This window comes from Lagopus leucura, unplaced genomic scaffold, assembly GCF_019238085.1.
Source record: "Lagopus leucura isolate 7727_CA_CO unplaced genomic scaffold, USGS_WTPT01 Super-Scaffold_100053, whole genome shotgun sequence".
Classification (NCBI taxonomy): domain Eukaryota; kingdom Metazoa; phylum Chordata; class Aves; order Galliformes; family Phasianidae; genus Lagopus; species Lagopus leucura.
The window spans coordinates 1,826,354-1,842,048 of NW_024962299.1; the positions used below are offsets into that span (position 1 = coordinate 1,826,354).

Genomic DNA, 15,695 nt, shown 5'->3' on the forward strand with positions numbered 1-15,695 from the left:
GAGCTCTGCTGCTTTCAAAGGCATTCTGCTTCCGAGCTTTCTCCATCAGATTACAATTGCGATCTTATCTCTTATCGCCTTCCATCACACTGACAATAAAAAGAAATCCTTCAGAATTGAAAAAATAGCTCTCGAGTTTGATTACCACGGGATTTTCTATCATTTCAACCTGTTTTAGTACGCTCAGCCTCAGAAGGTACGAATGAACAGCTGCCCTGTACTTCAGATCTTACCCGAGTGCAGCACCGTTCTGATTTCTTCAATCCAATTTCACAGTTACTTCTCTTTCTTTTTCAGAGCTGAAAGAAAATGGCTAAATGCACCACGAGTGCCAGAAGCAGCTATTGCTGCCCAACCGCATTCCTTTTTGTTGTACTCAACCCATTTGGGTTTCAGCTTTCCTGCACACCTAGCAAACGCAGACTTTAAATTCTCTGTTCTCCCGCTGACTACACTGTTTTCTTTTTATGCCTGGTACAGCATGGAATTCAGCCACCCCATGAGATTTTTGCATGTGTGCCTTTGTATGTTTTGATACATACGTCTTTTCTAAGTTCTATGGTCTGTTCCAAGTTGGCAGCCCAAGTTTGACAACCCTCTATAGATACCCTGCCCGGAAAACTCAGCTCCCCAAAGCAGCTGTCCCTGCCACCACCAAAGCTACCCAAGGAACGTCTCCAGTTCTTCTGGCTGAAATTAAGCACAATCATTAAATAACCCTAAACGTGACACTTTTTTCTGCATTATGTGCAAGCGACTCACATTTTTCAGTTGTTTTTCCTTTTAGATACAGCACAGTGGTACAAAGCTGTAGGATTTGATGTGCAAGAATACGCTCAGTCTGTTAATTGGCAAGCATGGCAACCTGGCACAATCAAGTTTGCTTCTGAAATACACGTATTTCACAACACATATCTGTTAGAACCCCCACACTGCTTTCAAGAGAGGTTACAGAGGAAGGACTGACTGCATAACACAACCAATTCACAACAAATAAAGATGGTATCAAAGAGGAAAGCAGTCCCGAGCAATTCAACAGAATACTTCCATAGAAGCAACAAACCAGCGAGCAGGAAATGAAAACAAAAAAGCGTTGCTCCCTTACAATTTCTAATCTCGGTTACGGCTCGCAAGCAAACGCTGTAATTTTTTGCATGAAGTCATAACTTGAGATCACATTTCTGGGGCTGTGCCAGCAGCTCTGTGCCAGGAGGCTGGCAGTGAATAGGATGCAGGGTGGTACCTGGCAGTCATGGGAGCCCCAGGGAGAGAGCTGCCCAAATGGCTTGGAATCTGAGAGAGGCTGCTGGGGCTTGAAACCAGTTATGCAAAAGTGGCACGAGCACACTTCAAAGGGAGCAGCGCAGGATATTCCTGAAGTTTCAGCAAAAAAGCACGGCTGGGAAGGAATGTCAGGGCAGGAGGGAGCCAGGAGGCAGCCTTTGATGGGCTCTGAGAACACAGAGCAGGGGAAACCAGTGCAAAGCCAAAATGAGAAGGTTCTTTGGGAGCCAAACTTTTCCTGGAGCAACTGGAGAAAAGAGATGCCAGAGCCCATCCTGAGGGAGAAACAAGCTCCTGATTAGACAGATGTATGGAGACATATGGAGAGGAGAGAAAGTCTAGTTTTTGAGCTAAAAAGAACGGTTCAAAAAGGCTTCAAAGAACAGCACAGAAATGAAGTCTTTATTGAAGCTGATTCCTAAGATGTTGCCATTTAATGCTCGGAAGACCCACAAAGTTTTTCATCAAATAAATAATAATAATTAAAAAAAAACAACAACCCTCCTAGATCAAAATAATTGGAAAGCAACTTCAAATTCACAGCTCAAGTGCAATTGATGCCCTCACCTATGTCTGTGCAGAGCCACAAGCCACAGAGCTGACTTCTGTCACAGCCATGCCCAAACAAAGGCTCCCTCTTTCCAACCAACACTGCTTTCAGAACAGAAAAGTGAGCTTTGTGGTACTGTTATGCAATGCATCTGGTGCAACTGGATTAAAAAGACAGCTGGGAGCTCCATTCGCTGGCTTCTACGTTCAGCTCCTCTGTGGTGGTGGTGATGGAAGCTGTAGCTTAAGAGATTTCAGGCAAAACATTACCCAGTGTCCAGCAAAGTGTATGAAAGCAAAGGAAATAATTAGCAATGGAAATGCTCAGTGAAACAAAGAGCTGCTGTGTGTAACATCTCAACACAGCCAGCCATCTGATCAGCTGCATGGTGATCTGCACAAGATGGGTGCAACTCATATAATTATTCTCTACCTACAAAGTTCTTCCAATTGTCACATATTCCTTGGATGTTTTCGAACATCCCGGGATGCTCAGAGCACTGTGCTGCTGCTGGCACAGCTCTGCAGCTCCCTTCGGTTAGGAGGTGATAAAACTGACCAGTGAAACAAAGCATTTTCCTGCACGCTGCCTCGGAGGAAGCGCAGAATTACCAAATCGCAGCGTTAAACTGCTTTTGATTCCTCACGGGGTCTGGCGGTCAGAGAAAATCATTTCATTTCCTCCGTGCTCCGTAAGCACAGCACTGATAGCACCGCTCCTCAATGGGATTTCGGCAGCAGCTCCACCAGGACGCACACAGGAGCTGTTCCTCCCCATTTCTTTCCCCTTAAAGCTCTCGAAACAATTCCCAACAGTGCTTCGATCTTTGCGTTACCCATAAGGATCTCAGGCACAAAGCTAACAGCACAAGGTGAAGGTAACTTCTCTTATGGATGCCCGGTAACCTAAGCAGTCCCGACACACACAGCAGCCCAGCTCAGGCATAGCTGCAAAGTCACACTGCTATACATTACTTCTTAAATTCGACCCCAATATCACGCACAGCACAGCCGACACGCCGGAGCAACCGGGCTGCCGTGCATCTCTGCTGTGTTTCAAGCTGAGAGGAAATGCAGGGGAACGGCACCGAGATGCTATCAGCAGCACTGCACCGACCATAAAACTCCATGGCACCAAACACGGCGCAGAGGCACACAGGAGGCAGCCCTCGTTAAGCACAGCACAATTCTGACTTTCGTTTTCCCTTCCTTGCCGCGTTTCAATGTCACAAAATAACGTTGTTTTGCTGCCTGGGGGACATTTCAGCTTTCAGTTTTTGCCACGTAGAAAAAAGCAACAATTTTCATCACGTTCGAATATTTTGCCCCAATTTCTGCTTTAATAATAATTAAGTAAAAGCACAAACAAGACGACAAAAAAAAAATCCATTTCTCTTTCCTCTAAAACGCTCCACTCGAACTGGAAAACGCAACTCTCAACACATTCAACATTTGGAACCAATATAGCGTTGGTGTGAATTCGGACAACAATTCAAACTAAAGCTCAGTTTTTGCACTGACAACGAGATCTGAGCTGGATGGAAGGCAAAGCCCTTAGCTGCTAGGGCTGGACTTTGAGACAGGAGCTGTTTCTGTGCTCAGCGCCGTTTGCAGATGTGGGGCAGCAGGCGCTGGATGCCGTGTGCCATGACAGAGCCTGGGTGCCATGACAGAGCCTGATCAGGGGGAGCCACCAACTCTCCTGTTCTGCTTTCCTGCTGGGAGCAAAACAGGGGATGTTTTTCACTTCCAACAGGTAATTTAAGTTATTATTATTTTTTAAATGAACTATGCTTTCCTCTTCTACAATTATACATTAGCCTACAATTAGAAGGCTTTTCATTCTGGGAAATCCCGAGGGCAAAAATTATATATTTGCCTGAAAATTTATAATACTGAAGGAGAGAAACGATGGGAGAGAATCACAAAAGCATTAAGGTTGGAAAAGGCCTCCAAATAATCCAGTCCAAATCTGTCAGTTTTGAAGTTTGAGAAGTTTGCACTCCTAATTTTGCCGTTGACACAGAAAGGCTCTTCTACTTCATATTTCAGGCTAGGAAAAAAATATATTCAATAAACATCAAAATCTATAAAACAATCTGGCTTGGTCTGATGCAGTGGAACTGGAAATAAGATTAAAACCGTGTTAGAAAGATGGAATGTCCTTAATTGACTCCCTGGCTGCCAACACAGCACAGAAGCCACCAGCCCAACGAATCAAGAGCCACTGGATGGAGAGCACTAACAGCGTCCATTTGGTCAACGGCTTTGCAATGTTCGAGGAATTCTTTTGTTCCTCTGACTCTCTTTGCTGAAGCTTTCATTGTAGCTTTCCAGCAAAACAAACAATCGCTGGAAGAAGTTTAACAATTCAGTGATAACAAGCGGGGGCCTCAGGCAGTGCAGCAAGCATTAAACGTGCTGCTCCGCCAGGAAAACTCAGACCCAATTCGGACTTCAGATGTTCTGACTCTATGAGAGTTGGAAGGGACAGATTTTTTTAGCAAACAAGTTAGACAGCAGCCTCAAAACGCATTGCACTACACTCCCATAGCAGTGAAAAATGCAGCGCTCAGAAAACTAAAGCATGCTGCAGTCAACAGATGAACTCCAGAAAGTGACAGGTATATTAAGGGCAAAGGGCGTTCTTTAAGGAACCGGTGTAATTTAAGTCTTCCCAAGGGAAGGGAGCATTTCCTCTGCAGACGTTTGCAGCCGACGTACCCAATAAATGCTCCTACGTGACCATTTTTTCCTAAAAGACAAAACAGAAGTATCCCTGAGCAGTCCTACCACGTCTACCTCAATCGTCCCCAGTCTTCCACAGCTACTAATCTGCTCCAAATTACACACACGGATCCATCTGAAGGTCATCTCAATTTGGAGTAGCTCCACAGAAGACAAACCTGTTCCTCAGCTCTGCAGCTTCTAAGGGTAGATCTACACAAACTGCCATGAAACACATTTGTGAACTTCATGAGCGATTTCATTATTTAGAGTCCAGTGTTGAACAGACACCAAGTAATGGAGCTCTTGGAATCACTTGGAAAAGAATAAGTCCAATGACAAACGTTTTTGACAGTTCCATTCCCGTTAAGCTCGATTGAGTCACAGTTTAATGTAGAACAGATGATTCACTGATCACTCCTTCCCCTGCGTTTCATGCAGCATCTCCCTGATTTATCACCACTGACAATGAAAAACACGCACCAAAAGGTAAAAATCTGGCATTTTATTACACATCTCTGAAGATCAGCGTCCTGTTCCAGCACTGAACAGACCTATGGGCAGAAGTGGCTTCCCTTTAGGAGACGTGCAATCCAAGTTCACACCAAATCACAACCCTTACACACACACAGTCAGTTTCACTGACCAAAACTTGATATCTGGTATTGAGTTTGGGTGCATGCATCACTGGCATGTACTCTTTTCTGTATGCTTCCAAACCCTTTCACCGTTTGATAAGCTCTTTTTTATTGACCTACTATAGAACAAATTTATTCTGATGGAAAACATGATCCCAAAGCCAACAACAAAAAATCACTGTGCTATTGCTGGAACAACCTCTTTGGTTTTGCTCTCCACATCTCCTGTGTTCATGCAGCACAGATGTCCTATCCCTGACACACGCACTGCTGTTTTCCTACTATTATACATGCAAAATGCTTTAATACAGGAAAAACTCCAAAAGAAGTTGCACAAAACAGTTCTGAGATGCATAAATTCTGATTAACGTTTTGTCATTACGAGTCGATACCTCTGCTCAGCTACCAGCACTGCTGACATTTTGCTTCTACCTGAATCTGATCCATTATAGAGACTTCTACAACCCTTTTTCTTTTTAACAATCGAAACCAATGGGCTGACTGAGGTTTGGAGTCAGAAGAACAGCCCCAAAGCAGAGCACAGAGTGCTGGGCACAGAGCAGAGCCTAAGTCGGATGAGTTGGGTGTAACAGCACCTCCTATGTCACTGCCACGGGACTGAGATTCCCCGTTATCAGGGTCATTAGCAGCACTTGCAACAAAACAGTTAACCAGAAAAATCACACTAACCTGACACGTGACTTAAATCTAACGCTTCCTCCTGGTGAACTCTGTAACACTTGTGCTGCTTAACATAAATACGTAGCGTCACTCCAAAAGCAGGGAATGATCTATTTCAGGAGTAGAAACAGTTGTTAAAAAAAAACAAACACAAAACAACAGAGCCATTTATAACACAGCTTCATTCATAGCCCAGTCCTGGTTGGAGCCCAGCATCACTATCAAAGAAAGAGTATCTCCACGTAACGCAGTGCTGCTTTCTGCTTCCAGATCAGTTGGGAGCGATAGCTCTAGATGGATAATTGATGGAGCCTGCATACAGCAATTAGTCCCAGCAGATCAGATCAAATAAATTCAATCAAGCTAACAATTTCGAGTACTTATTGCACAAAGAAGAATTCTGTTCACAGAGCACCGAAGACATGGCTAAAAAGCAAGCTACTGTGGATAGCTTCCCAAATATACTTTCCAAATGTTACAGTAATAAAGTGAGATTTCGAATGCGCCGAATACATCTCAGCTAATTAAAATAGCATCTGAGGATCAGGAACTGAAAACTGCGCTGCTGATGTGGGATTTCAATCCCTAAAGCAAGCAGCAAATTGGCCATTTTGTAGTTCTTTAACGTCAGTGTCTGCTTGAAACAAAAATTAACTATTAAGAACTCCAGCTGCAGAAATATGCGGTTTTCTATATGGTTTGTTCCAAGTCAGCACACAAATCACAAAGGAATGTTCTTCCAACATCCTACTTCAATTTATTCGATATTTGCTCCTCTACTTCAAAATATTTTAAGAATTCTGAAAAACTGGACTGAAAAATCTGTTGGAAAGATGAAAGGGATTAAATACAAAAAACAACACGTGCTCCAAGTCAATCAGTGGTGAAATCTCACCGCGTGCAGCATTACCTTACTAAAGCCTTTGTGGAAAGCCTGTGTAAACCACGTAGGTTTTCCCTCAAAGATAAACTCAGTGCTCATCTGCAAACGAGCCTCCGTGGTTTAACTTGGAAAACAGGGAGCTGTTGTGCCCCAACTCTTTAAGAAAGCAAACGCTCAAAGAGAGGAGGCAAAGCAGGGGAGTCCTCCTGTTTGTGAAATAGCAAAACATCCCCCGGACGGCCCGAGAGAGGCGGACAGCACAGAAACCTGGAGACGGGTTTAAATCATGGAGATTTACTGTTGCACTTAACGCAGTGCAAAGTTTAACCGCGCTAATGGCCTGAACTCTATACCTGCCATTTAGTAACCTGACAACGCGCACACACCAACACAAGCACTTTGTTTTTCATCACGATGAAATGAGATCTCCCCATGCTGAACAGTTAAGCAATCATCGGGGTCAGCCAGCAGCAAGCAAGTAGCTGGTTTCCAGCCAAAGATATACAATACATACAGCACGAAGCCATCGTGGGCACCAACGGCGCAACCCCACCACCACCACCACCCAGAACTCCTCGTGGGTTTGCAGTCTGGAATGGGGGACGGCGATTTCTGAAAGCACACGTGGTCCACAGGGCAGCCCTGCTACTCCGAGTAACAGCACGGAGCTATCAGAGCGGTGATGGGAGATGGGCACGTCTGCAACACGGCTCGTACGGCACGGGGAGAAAAATCATAAATGAGGAGCATTAAAAAAACCCAAACAAAACAAAAAAGAAATGATTTCTCCAGATCAGCACAGCAGATAGCTTTGTGGGGACTGCTATTCTACAAGCAGAGATTTTTATTACCAAAATCTCTAATAAGGGATGGCTTAGACCTATGCCTTCTACGAAGGTAGAGAAAATTATTTTTCCTTATATTTAAAAGATTATCGCTTCATATCTCATCTCTTCTTATTAAGTTTACAGCAATATTAAAACAAGATTTGGGTGAATAAAGAACATAATATACTCAAAAATAGAGAACGTATTCTTTGGAGCATTATAAACGCTCCTGTCTGCTTGAATGGAATTTTAATGGAACAACCCACCCTCTTAGGAGGAAAATAGAAAAAAAGATGACAGAAAATATTATCCTTTCCCAAAGCCTTCATTAAACAGCCTTGCTGTACAACCACTGCTGATCACTCCGTGGACTCTGTCACTCACAGACTGTATCAAAGTATAAGAGATGAACAAATCACCTTTATTCACTTCTTCCAGCAGCCCAGAGCGCACACACAAAACAAAAACAATTTGGAGGAAGAAAGCCTAATATTTTTCAGTATTAAAATAATAAGCTGACTTTAGCATCTCTGTGCACTCCATTACTTTTGATCAGTAAGGCAAGGAACAGCAACGAAGGTTATAATGTGAGTACAAGACTCCACAGGTCATTAAGACACTGCGCTGGGAGCTGGGACTTCTGAACAGAAGACAAAAATAGTTGAGTGACATAATGTCTAAGCCTTAAGAAGCACTAGGGAAAAACTTGGTGTTTAAAGCACAGACATTATATTATGCTCTTAGAGCCAACTATCTGCTGGAATTTACTATTTGCTCCCAAAACAAATCTTTACCTGCGTCACTGAAATGAAGCATGAAAGCAGGGTCAATTTTGGATCTTCTGTTATTAATGGGAAGCTATTTCCTTCATGTTTTGCTTTGCCGAGAGCTGAACTGAACGAAAAATGCCATAAATACATACGAGATTTTGCTACTGAAGACTGTTTACAGCCCCATCAGCAGAGGGATTCTTTTCCTGCGCATAAGGGCAGGCTGAATCTCACAGCAGAAAAGGGCAGAAAAAGACAGAAGAGCACAGCTGATGAATTGCAGTAATTAATGATCACCAGAAGATGGAGAAAGCAAGTTGATCTGAAAGGCAATCGCAGTGTTCTCACTTATAGAGATCACAGAATCATGGAATGGCCAGGGTTGGAAGGGATCTTGAGGATCATGAAGTTCTGACCCCCTCACCACAGGCAGGGCCACCAACCTCCCCATTTCATAGCAGCCCAGGCTGCCCAGGGCCCCATCCAACCTGGCCTTGAACACCTCCAGGGATGGACGGGGCATCACAGCCTCTCTGGGCAGCTGTTCCAGCACCTCACCACTCTCCTTGGTTTATCTCCAAAGCAGCAATTCCTTTCTTCCACTCTCAGTGTACTCAGTTAAGCTTCTATCTTTCCTCCGTGCTTCCTTCCTTGCCAAGGATAAAACCTAATTGGATACATTTACCTGAAAAGGTAAAGGGCACAAAACGCTCCTTTCACTCTCTACGACATTCAGATGAAAACTTCACACCACATCAGTTCATTCAGGGACTGCAGGCACAGGTGCACACAGCTACTGCCTATGGCAGCACACACTGATGCTGCCCATCACCACTTCAGAAAACGTTGATGTTTTCTCTCCTTTTTCCATCTTTAAGCAATAAAAGTCATGAAAACGACTGCATGTGAGCAGGTTAATGCAGTGAGACTGCTACCAAGAACAACCTGTCTTTCTTTAATCTCGAATCTAAAAATAATCTAGCAATCGTCAAGTAACAGATCATTAAAAAAAACATGCTAGTAAAATACTTAGAAGGTTTCCATTCTTTAAGGTACTTCAGAGAAAAAGAAAATACACATTTTGAAATTTAACGCAATAAGAAAAACTGAAGCTACTTTCCAATCATTGTGGCTTTCAGGACGTGCCACAGCTTGGCACTGATTCCAGAACTCGGCCATCCAATAACTCATTGCTGAAATATTACATTGTTAGTAAGAGCAGAAGGCCAATCACACACAGCGTCCATGGGCTCGCTGTGTATGAAGAGGTGCCTTCACTTTCAGGCTTCCCAAGGCAGCTCCCAGGCAGAAGGATCCCTGAACTCAGCGACACAGATGTGCAAGAAGTGGTCCATCAACACAACTGCATCACAGCTGAAGTCTTAACCAGTCGGAATCTCTGCATTTAAACACAGGTGTTTTTCAAAAGCGATACCTCATTTATAAAGCAAGGCCTGCTGACTTGCAGTGAGCATTCAAATGCCTCAGCACTGCCTCTGGAAGTAGATAAGGTAATCAAATCTAATAACCTGCAGTGAACACATCTGTGCACGTTTGCTTCAGGAGCCTCACACAGAGAGATAACAAGGACCATCGTGGCCATCCTGCCTACAGCTGTCCCACAGCACAGCATCCCATCCTGCTGCACCACTAAAAAAAGGTGCAAACCTTCCTCCATTCTTTATTCGTATTTATTACCTATCTGTAAACCTTAACCCACTTAACTGCTGTAAAATTTATTTGATTTGCATTTCCTGAAGCACCTGTTCAGCTACAGCACTGCCTCCTCCAACAGCCTGAGCCTGCATGACCCAGGAGCTCGAAGACTATTTTGGTTGGTCCAAAGGGAGGACTGGAATTTAAAACAGAGAACACCTCTTTGTAGGCTGCCAAATTAAGGAGTGTATGTGCACAAAGGGCTGTCAGCAAGGAAAAAAGAGAATAATCTCAGTTAGAATGCTCGTGCTAAAATTTAAGTAGTCTGACTTTATCCACAAATACAGAATGTTTCTGTGTTGGATTTGCACAAAGCACATTTTGTTTCAAAACGATTACATTTTTGCTCCCAAAAACAGAGCAGACCTGCAAGGCTTCAGTACAACTTATTACCGAAGAGGAACCATTAGAAAATAATCAGTTACTTATTTCAAGACCATCCAAGCAGTGCCTGAGCTCCAGCTGCACTATATTGGGGTTTTCACTCTGTTGTTTTTCTTCTAGCAATCCTGTTTGTTTCCCTGCGTGCGTTATTCAAAGCAGATGTGCTGCAGTGGGGATGAGCCTTCTCCATCTCCTGCTGCAGAAGTCACCTCTTCTTCCTCTCTGCCCACTGCACACCATCTCACACGCGTGCACGCGCGGCCCCCGATGCATGCAGAAAGACTCACGCTGTGAACGCGCCTCTGTCCCCGCGGCATTTGCAGGGCTGATGCCGGAGCAGCGCATTCCTCGTGCTTTGCATTGCCTCCTCACTCCTTCAGGCTTTTGCTCAGAAGGCAGCTGACAATCATCTTAGTGCTACTGCCCTCTGCTGCTTGGAAATGAGGGATAGCAATAGCGGTGTGCAGTGCATTTGGTCTTGACTACAGCCTTCCAATTTCAAAAAAAAAAAAATAGTATTTTAAAATCTTTTTAATTAGATCCATTACGTGAGAATTGAGAGCTGTGAAATACGGTTCTTCCCTCTGTTTCAGATAATATATTATTGAAGTTGCTAATATTGATAGAAACTGCAGTATCTACTTCCAAAGGCTTAGGAAAGGCAATTAAAATGCATATTCAGAAAACATATTAAAGTTTCCTTCCCAGCAAAATGCCATCTGCAGCACATGTAGAAGTGAGCAGACACTGGCTTGGTCCATCCATACATTTGTTTGTATCACTGAATACCTTGCTGGAATTATGAACTGAATTGGATGTTAAAAAAACTGCCCTGCTCTCCTTGCAAAGTCTGAATATCTCAGTAATTATCAGTGAGGTAAACAGACACAAACGAGACCTCAGAAGAGCTGCTTTCAAACAGTCCCATACGTTACTAAGCAATTTCTTCCACAAACAAGCTATTCTCATCCGAGTTTCATCTGCTCACAAGTGAGACTCCCCAGGTATTACGTGGAATTACTAGGATTAGCAAGGTTTATTCTCCACATTTGGAACACTTCTCTCCCTTTTCTATTCCTGTAAGGCTTAACAGCTTGCCCTGCAATTCAGGCTGCAGCAGAGAACAGCAATAGGACAGATGTTTCAAACACAGGTGATGAGGTCATATCTCCTTTGAGCTTGTTACGGGGAGCTCTGTGTGTATTGAAACCAGACCTGAACGAGGCAGCAGACCCATCCTCCTCCTGAGGACATGAAACATAAGCTCTCACTGATCCGTTCCTCACACACGTGTCTGCTCCGACCTTGCAGGCCCAGCAGCAAGCTGCTACTCTGCAGCATCCACTCTATTTGCTCCAGCGTGATGGCAGCTTTGCAAGAATCACAGAATCATAGAACGGCCTGGGCTGAAAAGGAGAACAATAATCACTGCAAACCCCCTGCTGTGTGCAGGTCACCAACCAGCAGCCCAGGCTGCCCACAGCCACATCCAGCCTGGCCTTGAATGCCTGCAGGGATGGGGCATCCACAGCCTCCCTGGGCAACCTGTGCCAGTGCCTCAGCACCTCTGAGTGAAAAACTTCCTCCTATATCCAACCTAAACCTCCCCTGTCTCACTTTAAAACCATTCCCCCTTGTCCTGTCAGGAACAACTCTAAATGTTTATTGCATATGCATAGTAGGAAGGGTGGCATTACAAAAGCAATTTACAGTTGCTGACTTTTTGCTGCTAACCACACTCTGTTCTGGAATGCACTAACTACTCCAGCTTACCTACAGATACTCTTACTTCAGATTATGTGAGCTAATGCTGCTATTCCTATTAATTATTTGTTCATTGAGCAGAACAAATTGTCAGCTCTCCAGCAATATATATACGATCCTATTTTAGATTCTGAAGTGTATTAAAATTTAATTTAAAAACTAGGGCTATTAGTTAAAGATCGTTTGCCTGGTGTCACTTTAATTAATTTCTACATTGGAGAAAGGCTGGCTGTGAGGATGCACTGAATGCAACGCCTAAAACACAACGTCAAGTAACGTCAAACTGCTCACGTTGTCATCTTCTGCCTCTCTGCAATCCAAAGCTTGCAAGCAGCCTGGCACCACGGCAGCACATCGTGTGCAGGGCACACATTGAACACCTCCTGATGTGCAAAAAGCTACGGCTCAACCAAGGAAAGGAATGATGGAGATAGGGGAAAGGAAGTCAGGTAATCAGAGGGAAGAGACAGATTAGAAACCTCCTAGTAATTCACAAGTACCAAATGCCCAGAAACTCCCACTGCTCCGAGGCTTCAAGCGTTAGTTAATATGAAGTCTAATTATTTTTGCAGTTTGGTATTTTTATTAAACATGCATTGAAATATGAAACCTTCAGCTAATAGAACACATGTGTAGGTAGAGAAAGTTCTTTTTGGAATGATTTCATTAGTTCCATGAACAACGATGCCAGAAAAACAAGATCTAAATTCAGTGCAACTACCAGGACAGACAATTCAGAAGTGGGTGGAAAAATAAAGAAAGAAAAAGAAAGAAATCAACAACTGCAGCATTCTACAGAGAAGCTGCTGTTTACTGCCAGCATCATGAGCCTTAAAACATATCCGTCACCTTGGAAGCTTTACTGATAAAACTTCATGGTAGATTTATGCCATTTTCCCCCGTCGTTCAGATGAATGATCCCATGCTTCGCCCTGAACAAGAAGCAGAATGCTTACTAGGAGCTGGGGCTGCACATCAGGAGGCAGGACCAAACCTCATCTCGACAGAGAGGATATTTGGAGCCTGCTAATATGCTGTGGTTTAAGATCAAATGATTTACTAAGATAGAGAAAAGGATAATGACAATGATGATACAAATCCATATGAACAACATACAAGTGATGCACAAGCAATTCTCACCAACCCCAACTGATGCCAGAACTTCCCTTTGGCCAGTTCAAGTCAGTCCTCCTTGTGTTCCCTCCCTGCTCCCTGGGCCCTTTGCTGACAACAGCCTTGGCTCTGCACAGCACTGCTCAGCAGCAGCTACAAACACCAGCATGTTACCAATGCTGCCCTTCTCCTAGAACCAAAACACAGCATCACACCTGAAGGAAACAATTCCATCCCAGCTGAAACTAAGATGTAAGGTTACAATAACACGTGGGAAACAGGAGAACAAGAAGCATTTTCAAAGGGAAAGTAAGCAGTCAAGCTGAGACCTAGTGCTATTAGTAAGTACCTATGTGTCAGCTGGGCACATTGATATGTGAATGAAGACATCCAAGTGATGCGTTATTCACTTCCCTTATTATCCAACTGCTCAGAGAACCCTGGCAGGGAATGTTCAAGTTCTTAACTAGGACGAAAAAGGCACTCTCCTAAAAAGCAATGCACAGGTGGGAAAAGCACAGAAGTCCTTTTGATCGCAGGTCATGCACAGCCAATGCGAGCTACTGGATTGTTTTGACTTACATTACTGCTGAGCCGTATCGTATGACAGGTTTTTGTGCTCTTATCCCACTGCCAGTGCCAAGGAAAATGCATTAGTTTCAACTTCCATTCTTAAACCACAAACAGAGTTGAGTTTAACTCATTTTCCTTCGCAGTTTTTATGAGCTAATAGCTCCAGAACTGGTCACTTACCGCAGCTCAGCTGCTGCAGGAATCATGTGAGTGCTGCTCATCCACCCCAGGGCAAAAGCAGCCCACATGGCCTCAGCTGCTGCCAAAGGTTTTGATGTTGAGTGAAGAAAGGAGATAAAATGCCCTAAATAGTTGCTTGCTGTTTTTTTTTCTCTGCTGGAACACAGCTAAGCAGCGAGTGCTTTTGGGGGACCTGGGTGCTGGATTTGTTTCATACATACACAGCCACTCAGAACCAAACTATCCCCATGAATATCTACACTGCTTGATAGCCCAGGTGTCTTTACACAGACAACCTACTAACATACTGTATATACACACACACACACATAAGCACACAGCAAGTGCTTTCAGAACACCATTTTCCAGCCCTGTGTGTCCTAACACAACTGGCCAGATGAGCATTTGTGCTTTGGAAGTCTTTTTGCTCCATAAGCATCTTAGCACAAGGCAGAGCTGAGTGCTACTGCTGTATGGAAGGACATGCCTGCCCCTGCCTGGCATGGAGGACAGGGTCAGGAAGATCTTCAGCATTCAAGCACATCCCTTCATACAGCACGAATTTGCAATGACGATTTAGACTACATTCTTTGGCTCTACTTAAGATGCCATTTGTGGCACACTGAGAATGCACTGCAGGGGAACAATAACGGTACTCAGCTGTGATTGACACAATTCAAGTTAATTCATACAGGCTGCTATCAAAGAGACATCAAACCACCTAGCATTAACCTTTTCAGAAGATGCAATTTTGATATCAATACGTTGCAAAGAAGGAAAAGAGATTGCTATGTTCTAAAACAAAAGTTATCGCATGTACCCAAAATATCACCTTGCCCAGTCTTGCTTCTCAAAAAGTATTTTTGATTAAAGTCCCAGTAACAAATATTTAAAGCTTTGGGCTTTTTTAATCTCTATGTTTCATATTGCTTCTTTACTGCATACAGTCAAAAGCTCCGAGCGCTCGTGGCCTGTGGGTTTGTGAGCACTGCAGCCCAGGGCAGCGCTGAAACTCCAACCAAATATCTCAGCTTATTAATATTGAACACAAACAGCAAAGCCTCACAACAGTTTTTTGTTTTGTAAAATCAAGTGGTCCACCTAGAAAGCTCCATACAGGAATATCGTTGTGAACACAGTGATAGAATTCAGCATTGAGCAGAGTGTGCCTGAGATCATCCGTTAACAACACTGCCAACTAACGTGGACATTCTGCTCATTTAAACACTTACTGACTCATCACTCAAAGCAAAAACGCTTTCCTTACCTCATGTATGCACATGCACCCAATAAAACCATCTTATCAGAAAGAACAAAAGCAGATGTGAAAGATCTGTTTCTCCCAAAACAGCCATATAATGAAAAAATAGCTGCCTAAAACTCAGCAATAAACGTTCGTCAGTTTGCACAGCCTGCAGCCCACATCTGGCCCCAGTGACAGTTGATAACATGGAAAAGAACATACTGTACACCAAATAATCAATCCAGTTAGTAAACATTGCAGTGAAGAGGCCAAAGAAAGTAGAAAACACAGGGATAAAGCCTATGGCAGGAGGAATGGTTTAAGTTCGGTCACATGCTTCAAGCCCACAGACAAAACACTTGA

The 15,695-nt window shown here is 43.7% G+C and overlaps 1 protein-coding gene across 6 annotated transcripts in view; it reads right to left on the bottom strand.

The window, feature by feature from the left end:
• Positions 1 to 15,695, bottom strand: part of LOC122187967 (BTG3 associated nuclear protein) — a 127,126-nt gene that overhangs the window by 42,475 nt on the left and 68,956 nt on the right. The gene's annotated exons all lie outside the window — the stretch shown is intronic.